Source organism: Mytilus galloprovincialis, chromosome 6, assembly GCF_965363235.1.
Source record: "Mytilus galloprovincialis chromosome 6, xbMytGall1.hap1.1, whole genome shotgun sequence".
NCBI lineage: Eukaryota > Metazoa > Mollusca > Bivalvia > Mytilida > Mytilidae > Mytilus > Mytilus galloprovincialis.
Window position 1 is genome coordinate 83,924,857 of NC_134843.1, and position 12,312 is coordinate 83,937,168.

Genomic DNA, 12,312 nt, shown 5'->3' on the forward strand with positions numbered 1-12,312 from the left:
CTGCCCTGCATAAAGTGTATAAAAGCCTAGTTGATGCGATACTTTAAGCTTGTATTTCCTATCATGATTTACTTGATAGAGATAAGTTCCTTACATGAGAGCAATCTAACCAAGGGTACCATTTTATGAGGTGAAAGTCATCCACATTCAATTCTATGGTGAATAATTAACATTTTGATATTCGGGAAGTTACTTTTTAAGATGGATTTTCGTACCTCTGCCATTTCGTATCCAAAATTACGATTTCGTACCAAACATTAACCATTTCGTACTAACGATAAAAACCATTTCGTATCCTATGGGCAAATTCATCTACCACTATATACATGTTTACCATTTCGTATCATATATTTGTGGAAGTTGTAATTATTATTTTTTTTTTAGATATATACATAATTTTGAGATGTTTTTTTAATGTAACATAAATAAATTGCATCCAGACGTAGAAATGTTACAAAGACCCATGCTTGGTTTGATTTTAATAGTTTTTATCACATTATGGTTGTTTGCAGGATTGATCCTTTATTAATGTTTCAACTTTAAAAATAACTCCAGTACGGCGCGAGCCTTTAGTTCCAAATTTTACACAGTAAAACAATCAATGTTATCGGCAGAAATTTGACTGTTACTAAAGCGCTGGATACTACATGAAATAAATAAGTTCCACATATTTAAAAAAAATATATTGTACTGACTTTTTTCCTATCAAATATTTAACAATGTTTAATAGGTATTCTAATTTTAAATTTTTGGCATTTCTCGTGACCTCTACCGCCTTACAGGAAAAGGTCAATGAGACTATTTTAACGCAGAAAGTAAACACATATAAATCTTTCACGATGTTCAAAAGTGCATACATACAAATCTTCCACAATTATGAAATGGTACATACATACAAACCTACAATGTATTGTAACGTGTTCGCAAACCGGTGAGAACCTTTCTAACCAACCAAACCAACCACCAGACCAGACAGACATCAACAACGAACTGAACAGGAAATATGAATGCTCAAAATAATTACTACTACTGCTACTGCATATACAGCTACTTTTACTATTTCTGTACCAAAAACCTGTAGTACTGGAAATCTCCTTTTAATATTCAGTACTATTTTGTTACTTTAAAGTTATAGTAATATTTAGGTACCTGTATTTTACAGTACTTTATTTGTACCTGAAATCTAAGTACTGCAGATTTTTGGTTGCACGGTTACATTTTCAGCATATTGAAAGTTTGTCTTTTTAAAATCTCATCAATTTATGATGTTCAAAAATGGAATACTGTGATCATTGTTGGTATTATTTTTGTACCAATATTTTAAGTACAAATCAAGTACTGGTAAATACAAGTACCTAAATATTACAATAATTTTAAAGTAAAGAAATAGTACTAAATATTAAAAGTAAATTTCCAGTACTACATATTTAGGTACATAAATAGTACAATTTTTGTACCTATGCAAAAGTAGCTGTGTACTGAAGATCACATAAACATAGTTTCTGGGTCGGTGTAAAGTCCTTTTTATGTTTGTGTGTATAAGACGGGTTGTATTTTTATTTATACTGCACTCGTTCTATTTGAGCAGTCAAAATGCGTTGACTGTATATTTCTATGTCATATCTAAATATAGAAGTTGCCGAAATTATATGTAATTAGTCATACGACCTCTTCAACCTGTTCTTGTTTCCAATGTAAACAACGATGCGTTTAACGACACATACTTGGGTTTTTTACAATTTTTGGAAAAACATATTTCACTGGTTAACACTTTTTGTATGCAACCTATAAATCACTTTTTTTTTATCTTTATTATTGATATTTTAGTCTATACTCAAACGAATTGGTTAACCATCGATTGCGGTTTTTTACAGGTTATGTACATTTCATCGTGCTGTATATTTCTCCGCCTGTATGATATTAGGCCTTTTTAAAAGGGGATTTTTCCCAATATTTAATTAAAATAAATATCATTAATTAACTAAACAACAACTGAAAATGTTTTTTTTAGATTGCAGTATAAAGACAATAATAGTGCATTGACTTGACAAATCAACGATATAAGGATTCGGCCCGAAACGGGTTTCTAAGCTTCATCCTTATATCGTTGATATGTCAAGTCAATGCACTATTATTGTCTATATGTAATACAATAAAGTATCACATTAGAATTTAAGTTGTTGTTCTGAATCTATACACAAAATCGCTTTAAGTGTATAACAACTTTTATTCACCAGACATAATATTAATAACAACTGGCACACGAATTAACAGATATAAATCTCTTAAAGCAGCATTCAACAATGAACAATGTATAGATTAGAAGAACAGATAATACTTTAAAACAGGTACACCAAAACTGAATCAACATTCACGGAACACAGATTCTTTCAGCAACTCTCCATATAAATACATGTAAAATACTACAAAAATAAATAATGCACAATTTTCGTGACCCTTCTATATTATGAAAATATATTACCAGCAATCACAATGTTTGAAACAAACGGACACTTTTGCCGACTTTACGCACCTTTCACCTATTCAAAGTTAAAGTTCATTATTAAACTTTATTCTCGAAACTTATATTTAAGAAAACAAGAAAACTATGAAAAAAAAGTAAAAACACAAAAATACTGAACTCCGTAGAAAATTCAAAAAGGAAAGTCCCAAATCAAATGGCAAAATCAAAAGTTCAAACACAATCAAACGAATGAATAACAACTGTCATATTCCTGACTTGGTACAGGCATTTTCTTATGTAGAAAATGGTGGATTGAACCTGGTTTCATAGCTAGCTAAACCTCTAACCTGTATGACAGTCGCATCAAATTCCATTATATTGTCAACGATGCGTGAACAAAACAAACAGACACAATAGGTAAACATGTCAAAAATAGGTGTACAGCAGTCAACATTGTGTTATCATCTTAATCACTATAAAAACAACAAATGTAACGAAGAAGCACAAAAAGGCATACATCAAATTTAACATCCTCATTTTGCTTATATTATACGATTTTATTTATCTATGTAAAATCCACCCATAAAGGATGGAAGGTTTTAAGTACTGGTGTAAAATTGCACAGGTAGACATAACATAATTTTGCCGTTCAAAGTATGATACATAAATACAGAGTCACGTAAAGTAGATATAACAAAAAACAGACTTAACAGTAAAAGTAAAAGTAATAAATAAAATAGTTGTGAGGCTCAAAGTATGACGGGATACATAAGTAGAGAGTCACGTAAACTGTATATCACAAAAAACAGACTTAACAGTAAATTTAATATTAATAAATAAAATAGTTTTGTCATTCAAAGTATGACAAGATACATAAGTAAAAGTATACTAATATTAATAAATAAAATAATTTTGTCGTTCAAAGTATGATGGTATACATGAGCACAGAGTCGCGTCAAATGAATATCCAAAAACAAATGAAATTTCTGCCTCCATTGAAAGCTGGAAACTGGAACAATTAGATGAACTGCATAAATATTTATATTGCATATGATGCAATATTCAGGAACTGAAAACTTCTGCTGTAGAAAAATTGTACCTTAAAAATAAATCAGACCGTAAATTAAGCTGCTAGCTGGCGGTAGGGACAAGCTGGAACTGAATAAAATACTATAAATCTTACGCTAGTGTTGTTATTTCGAAATCCCAAATATGGGTAAAATCTATGGCCAAATAAGGAAACTTCCTCTACCCGAAATCATTGTCAGATGATAAAGTTTTGGTGTCGTATTGTAAATATGCACTCGGAAAGATTATCGTCACGGATATATGCTTTGGACTGTAGTTTTCACGAAATCATAAGGATATGTGGTACAACAATATAAAATCAATTATGAATGAAAGTGGACTAGATTCTTTATTTAACTCGAAATGTACGGATGGACTTAGTACCAAGTTTATTAGTAATTTTGCAAAAGACATGCTAATGCAAAAGTACCAGATCACATGGGAAAAAGCCGTAGAAGCTATGCCAAAACTCCGCATAGAGACTTGAACACCACATACAGTGTTCAGCCGTACCTAAAATCAGGCATTTCACGCCATGAAAGATAAGCAATTGCAAGACTGAGTGTTTTTCCCTTGAAATCGAGAAAGGGCGTTACCGGGGAGTCCCAGCTGATAGACGACTTTAAAGTTTGCAGAACTGGAAGCGTAGAAGACGAAAAACACTTTTTATTACATTGTCCTACCTATTCGTTACAGAGAAATTGCATGTTTATGGACTGTTAATAGAGATATAACTGTAATTTTGATAACATGTCTGACATGGATAAATTTAAATATTTACTTAGTGCCGGTGTTAAAACAGTGTCAAAATTTATCACTAACATTTCTGATATTAGAACACAAACATTAATGAGAAAAATTTACTACTTATTTATTGTACATTTAAATTGATATTTGATAATTATAACAGATAACTATGGGAATTTTAAAAGTACAGTGCATCATAAGCCTATGAAGGCTGGCTAACAAAAATATGTTTCATATGTGTATTATAAAAAAAATGACGTCATTACAGCCCTAATACCGTAAAAAGGTGCGCAACGTCTGTGCATAAATAGTTCACAAGGAGTCATTTCTTTAATCTAAATCAAACTCCCTTCTACATAAACTTTCCATGAAACACTTTAACATTTATCCATAATTCGAAAAAAAAAACATACAAAAATATAACTACAACATGTTCAGTATAGTCTAAAAATTATACGATTTCTATTGACATCATATTTATAACAATACCCGTTACTTCCGGTAAAAGAAAGTAACGTACAATTGATCAAAAGCTGTCGGTCAGAAAAACACACGTTTTCTGTCATTCTGGAACATACAATATTAAAATTATTAAACAATATGTAGGTAATAATGAAATAAAAAACACACATTTATACAATAATACAAAATACAGTTGGCAGACATATAGACAAAACTATGTACACAACATTCTACATTAGAAAATGCCTGTACCAAGTCAGGAATATGACAGTTGTTATCCATTCGTTTGATGTGCTTGGACTTTTGATTTTGCCTTTTGATTTTTGATTTTCCTTTTTGAATTTTCCTCGGAGTTCAGTATTTTTGTGTTTTTACTTTTTTCAATAAAAAGTTTAGGCACTGCTATCTGTCAAAATCGTCACAGTATATATTCCATGAGGTACGAAAATGGTCAATGTACTAAATAGTCAGGGTTCGAAATTTCGTTATTTCACTGTCGTCCTGTCTTCTATAAATCTAGTGTCATTACTACTGATGACCTATATGTGGCGGGAAATATATGATAAATTAGTTCAGTTTAATTACTAAGTGGACCTTAGTGTTTATATAAGTATCAGTCAAAGTCAGAAGTGTTAAGCATCATAATAACCATAAAAAGCGGCAAATAAATAAAACATTCATTACACAAAAAAAGCCACTATAAGCAAAATCTATAATGTTTTTCTAATTTAAACATTCTCTGAAACAAAACACATTAGGATGGAAATTAGCAAGATTGACAGTAGACAATATAGGATTCAAACAGCTGTAGAAAATGAACTGTATTTCCATGATGGAATCAGCAGTGAGGTATTCCATAAACTAATTTTTAAATCATAAAGACATTCATAAAGTCATGGGGCTAGTACAGTCAGTGTTATATCGAGAATATTGTCACACTTAATTTTAAACTTGCAAACTTGATTGTTTTTGTTTTCAAATAAAACAACAGAAGTCTTATTATTCTTTTTGAAATTGTCTTATAATTGAAAGAGAAAAATATGTTTATATCACAACAAAGAAATACTCTTTCCTTAAATTTGTTTTTAAATAGTGAAAATGAATATAAATAATTCTAGTTTCTAAAGGGTAAAGTCAAACAAAAGTGACAATATAGAACGTTTTCAACAAACATGACTGAAGAATCCAGGTAGAGAGGATAATTTAAACAGAAAGTTCCTTATCGGATGGCAAAATAGTTTGCCCCGTAACACACAGTTTTCTTTTCATATAAGACTTCAATACCTCATAAAAGGTCATTTACCAAAAAAGAACTCATTCTAGATTTTTTTTACACTATTTGAGACCCAAATAGTGTCAAAGCTAAATTTAAATAAAAAGTCCGAGTCAGCCATTTCCCACCATTTTTGAAATATTAGATATTTCTATAAAAAGGAGGCTCATTACCAATCAATATGTTTTGTTTATTCCGTTCTTAACTCTCTTTGAACTTATAATATCAGATTTTTTTAAATTTCAACTTAAAATGCATCCTTTAATACAATGTTAAGGAACATTGAACATTGAAGACTGTTCCTAATCTGGCCCCAGAGAGAAGCAGCATTTATTTCTATAAGTTTTTAAATTTGAACATAAAGTGTATATTAAATGACCGCATTATAAATTTTTAATAAAACGGTGATTGTCTACTTTTAAGTTTGGGCTTGTCTGTCATATCTAATTTTTTTTCTCCGAATCTCTTAATTTAAAAAATATGCCATACAAATTGTAGAAAATACATGAAAAAAAGTTACTACTAGCATTGCATGAAATAATTTTTCAAAAGCCAATAGTGATATTCCTTAATATTTAATGTACTTTACTATAATACTTTCTTTTATCTCCTTTGCAACAAAATATATTCATTCTGTCAGTTTTTTTTACAGCACATGATAAGGGCAAAGACATTATCGTCGTTGTAAGACGACTGAATTGATTGCATTTTGTTCCAGTTAACCCATTTAGCTACAGATAATTTAACATAATGCTGTAAGGGCAGCTTTTACTGTTTTTGAAAATCAAATGCAAATATTCATCTTTTCATTACTTTCAAGATAAATGACGTGACAATTATTATAGGTTTATATAAAGATGTGTTTACTTTTATTACGGAGGTACTTAAGAACGAAGTTGCATACATAATTTAGGTTATATAACATGAATAATAACCGTTAGGAATTAATACAAATAATGCGGAGTAATCGTTTTGAAAAAATTGAAAACAACACATTTATTAATTTCTTGCGTCCGAAACGCTTTTTGGATTTACCTCAATCAGGAACGCTCAAAGCCAAACATTTTAAATCCGAAGATGTTTCAAAAGTGGTGGTAGAAAATGACTGTAACATCTGTGTTAATCGGTTACATATGTAGGACTCAAATATATGATGGGTTCCAAATCTATGGCAGATTCCTAATCTATGGTAAATGTGACGTAAAGCTACCCAAATCTATGGCAGATTCCAAAGCTATGGTAAATGTGACGTAATGCCACCCAAATCTATGGCAGATTCATAAGCTATGGTAAATGTGACGTATTGCCACCTAAATCTATGGCAGATTTTATACAATTCTAATCTATGGCAAGTTTTGTATTTTCCTAATCTATGTTTTTTTTTTGTTGTTTTCAAATCTATGTCAGATTTTGTGCAAATGTAGAATAAAGCAGTACATATACAATAACCGACTTGTCTTTAGTAAGTTGAAATGCACGACAACGGGAGCATGTCTATAAACATTTGTAATATAAAAAAATCCATAATGGTCAACCAAATCGTGATGTCAACCATAAAAAAAGTTGAAGTGATATACCATAATACAAAAATAGAAATTAACATGACCTTCTACAGAAAAAAGCATTTCCTAATATGTCAATGGTACCTGTTTAATCCATTAATTTAACAACAAAGCAGTTTTTATATTTTTATTTCATCGTTAATCAATATTTTTTAACTGGTGTCGACGATTTATGTCAAGGTGCATGGTATCCTGTAATTTCATTTTTCCACTTAAAATACTTTGCCAGCCATAGACGCTAAAATATTTACTATAAATCCATTCCCAAAACATTTACTTAAATAAAACCTGTGTCTTTCTTGATCGCAGGATTCGGACGGCATATCACTTATATATTGTCCCTCCTATAGATAAAAGAACACACCTTCCTTTAAATCATCGGCAAATTGTTCTAATAGGAAAAGCGGAAAGTTTTTCCTGAATATTTTAAATACAGGACTTCAGGAAAGTTTGGAGAGCCAACACCTTTGGTGAAGTCGCCGACGACTTATATGGCGTTATTTTATTGTGACGTTATATTTTACTCTTTTTCCCGGAAAATTACGTGATTCCTTAATCTGCCATAGATTTGGAGTAAACAAAAATCTGCCATAGATTTGATGTGTAACGTCATATTTGCCATAGATTAGGAATCTGCCATAGATTTGGAACTCGTCATAGATCTGAGTCATACATATATTTCTGTATTTTCCCATGTATTTCATGATATTACAATTATATTTGTCTGTTCTTTTGTTCTAGGTTTATAACGCAAAAACAGAAAATCAATAAATTTAAATAACACCTTATTTCGTGCGTCTGAAGTGAGTTTCTGGATTATCTCTTTTCAAGAACGCTTAAACCCGAACATATTAAAGTCAGGGACAAATCATAATACCGTCCGTAAAAATTCAAAGATTTGGCTTTAAAAAATGAAAACAACGCGTTTTTCACGATTTACCTTCATCAGGAACGCTCAAAGCTGAATATTTGAAAGTAAATGATGTATACGAACCGAAACAGTTAAAGAGCTGTATAACCAACCAGGTCTTGAAAATGATATACGAATAAAGGAAAAAGTTGAAAACGTATATTTGGTTTCTAATAAGATATCGTCTATCTGAATACAAAAAAGGCTGACCAAAGAAAAAGGGTATTGATCATAAAACCAGGAATCGTGATAACATAAGTCTGAGAGAACTTTTTGTCGGAATATGGAACAACCTTTTTATCTTTTTGATGATCAAGTCCAGAATTTAAAAAAAGAGGGGGTTCCAACCCCATTATCCCCCCGTATCCACCACTGCATGGTCGCATGATACACCTGCTACGTTTTCAAAGTTTATTTCCCTTATACATATTCGCAGGAGAGTGTTGACCATATTAAGACAACTAGGTTTAAGAACTTACGAGAATGGGATATCGCTTGATATCAACTCTCGTTATTTAATTCGAATAGTAATAATAAACTCGCCTAAGGCTCCTTTGTTATTATATTGAAATATACATTTAGCTCAACTGGCCAAAAAGGGTCAAGTGAGATTTTCTCATCACTTAGTGTTCGTCGTTGTCTAGTCGTCCATTAACTTTTACAAAATCTTCTCCTCTAAGACTTCTTGACCAAGTTCATTAGAGATAGAGGTAACTGCATGAATTTTCAGTAAAGTAAGATCTACAAACAAGTCACCATCACCAAAACAGAGAATTGTGTCATGAATTCTATTCTTGTCTTTAATGTTGAAGAGTGTCCTTTGTTTAAAATGCACTGCAGCAAATAGACCAAGGTGAGTGACACATGCTCTTTATATACTCTAGATTGTTTAATAAAATCCAATAACTCGGAAACGTAAAATCTAAAATTTATAAAATTCGTAAGGGAGGATACCTCAATAGACAAACAATTTACCGAAGACAAGTTTCATGCAAATCGGTTACAGCGTTTTTGAGTTTTTGTCCGACATGCTGAGAATGGACGGATGGACAACGGGGTACCATAATACGTCGCGTATAAAAACTCCATGGTTCACAAAAAAATGTTTTCACTTTGACAACAAAAGTACCATGAAATGAAGTTGAAAAGATTATGATTCCCCTTTACTATGTTCTAAAGACCTTTTAAAGAATCCAATAATTTCTAATTCAATACTGCAAAGTTGTGGTAGAACGTTTTCCGAACAGAAAATGTTCATTAAATTCAAAAAGGTTAAATTTGATCAATGTAGTTATACATGTTATATGTTTTTGTGATTTATTGAGAATATAGGTTGCACTTCTGTAAATGTTGACAATGCAATTTTCCAAAGGAACTCCTTTTACGGCTAAAACTGTACCACTTTTACTATGAAGTTTTGAAAAAAATCTTATCCTAGAATTGAAAGTTCATATGCACTACAAGTTTTTTTCAAGGGTCATAATATAGGGCTGTGTGGCATATTTTCAACGTTTATATGCCCTGAACTTTTCAGAGTTTAAACTAACACTAATTTTCTTAATTACCCCTACCTCGAATGAAGGGTTACCACATATTTCAATGTAAACAATATGCACATGTATATTTACTGGTAACATTCCCAAGTTATGTCTCTATGAGATGGAACACAGAGAGCATAACTGGGAACCAGTATGTAAACAAAATTAATTTTCAATGAATATTCTAAATCTCCCAAAATGAGGCGTGGTTTGAGAAACAGTTGTATTTACAAAATGCAACCTATATGATGTTTTCATTTATTAAAACCTTTTTTTTGTCACTTTTTTGGTCTTTTGGAAATATTGTTTGTGCTGTATTTAGACCCTTCTACAACGAAACTTGTTTTACATGCACACGTATAAAAATTGCGGTTTTTATCCAAAGAAATCATAGGTTTGAACGTAGTTTTCAATTTAGACCGGTTTATATTTTTTCGTTTGGGCTTGTATCATATTTTCCCTCCGGTTTATATGATCCGTTCATCCTATATTGACTCTTAAAATTCAAGAGTCTATCTAAAAATGAGGGTAAATTTTATATGGCCTTCCAAATACCGTTTCGATCCCTAACATCACTGAAGAGACATGTATTGTCGAAATCCGGATCTGGTGTACAAAAAAAAAATATTGACACCTTATGTTTGTGGCATGACGAGGCCACAAATTAATTGTTTTCTGTTTAGTATTAAATTTATATTAAGATCCATTTTGTTACATCTTGTGATCAATTTTATTTGGCAATCGCCAATGGCAGTCAACAGGGTACAAGAACATCAGTTGTTCGACCTGTTAGTCAAATGCGTTTTATTTAAATATACTTTTTCACTTTTTTGGTCTTTTGGAAAATGATGTTTGTGCTGTATTTAGACCCTTCTACAACGAAATTTGTTTTACATGCACACGTATAAAAATTGCGATTTTTATCCAAAGAAATCATAGGTTTGAACGAAGTTTTCAATTTAGACTCGTTTATATATATAAGATGTACACATATGAAAACGAAATATATCAGGCTAGTAATTTGGTAAACCAGGCACACGTTTCGTCTAAATAAGACTCACCAGTAGCGTTCGATTCAAAAATAATCTGAGGGTTAAATCAAATAAAAATGCTTAGTATTAAAATCCTTATAATTTACCACGAACGTTTTGAGGATTTTCCAGGCAGTTAACAGTTGGGTTTAGTTTACACATTAAAAAATAAGAGGATAGCAGAAGCCGGAACATTTAATTTCACCGTCATTTATTTCGATGATTTTTTTTTCATTAACAAAACCTTTCGGATTGGGTTCCAGAACTAGAAATAAAAGAAACTACAGACATGGCTACCTTTGCCTCATTTTTAGGCGTTTATCTTGAATTTAACACAAGCGGTCATCTAACATCTAATAATCAGAAACTATGACAAACGACACAATTTAACTTAACTTTAATATTATTATTTTACACCACCTAAGTACGTAGCCATATATCCAATTCATCCACAAATGGGATATACATTTTCCTACTCATTCGGTATCAAAGAGATTGCAGCTGATACCTAGATTTTATAGAACATTCAAAGTATCTGAGCAGAAATTTGATGAACCAGTGACGTGGCTCGGTACTTGTGCAATCCGCCATTCCTTGCTTGTGTGCTTTGTTCATATGTCATTGTCTGTTTTGGACATATTTTTTTGTTTTATACTGATGCAAATTATGACACACCTTTGATTGCTGTTTCCCTTTTTTTACAGTTGTTTATGTCTGTTTGTTTTGTTCACACATAGTTGTCAATTTATTAGAATTTAATGCGACTGTGATACAAGTGTGAGGTATAACTAGCTATGAAAACAGGCTGAATTCACCATTTTCTACAAAAGGAAATGCCTGTTCCAAGCAAGTATTATGACAGATGTTTTCCATTCGTTTGATATATTTGAGCTTGTGATATTGCCGTTTGAGGAGGAACTTTTCCATTTAAATGCTCCTTGGAGTTCGGTATTTTTTGTAATTCTACTTTTAAACATTGTTACAAGGCAAAAAATATATTTTCTAAGTTGCATGCTACACATAAACATTTACCATAGCTAGCTCCCATTTGCTCATTTAATCTTTTAGTAACTTACTGTCCATCCACCTCCATCGGTCTCCATATCACAGAACGCTTTATATCCACCGCCAACTTCCGGGTAGATGGTGTAAACTCCACTTTTGTAATGCTTTCTGTCTGAATCCAAGCAGTCCCGAACAGTATGCTCTGAAATAGTGAAGAAACTATTAAAACCTGTAAAAAGCCGGTTTCGTTCA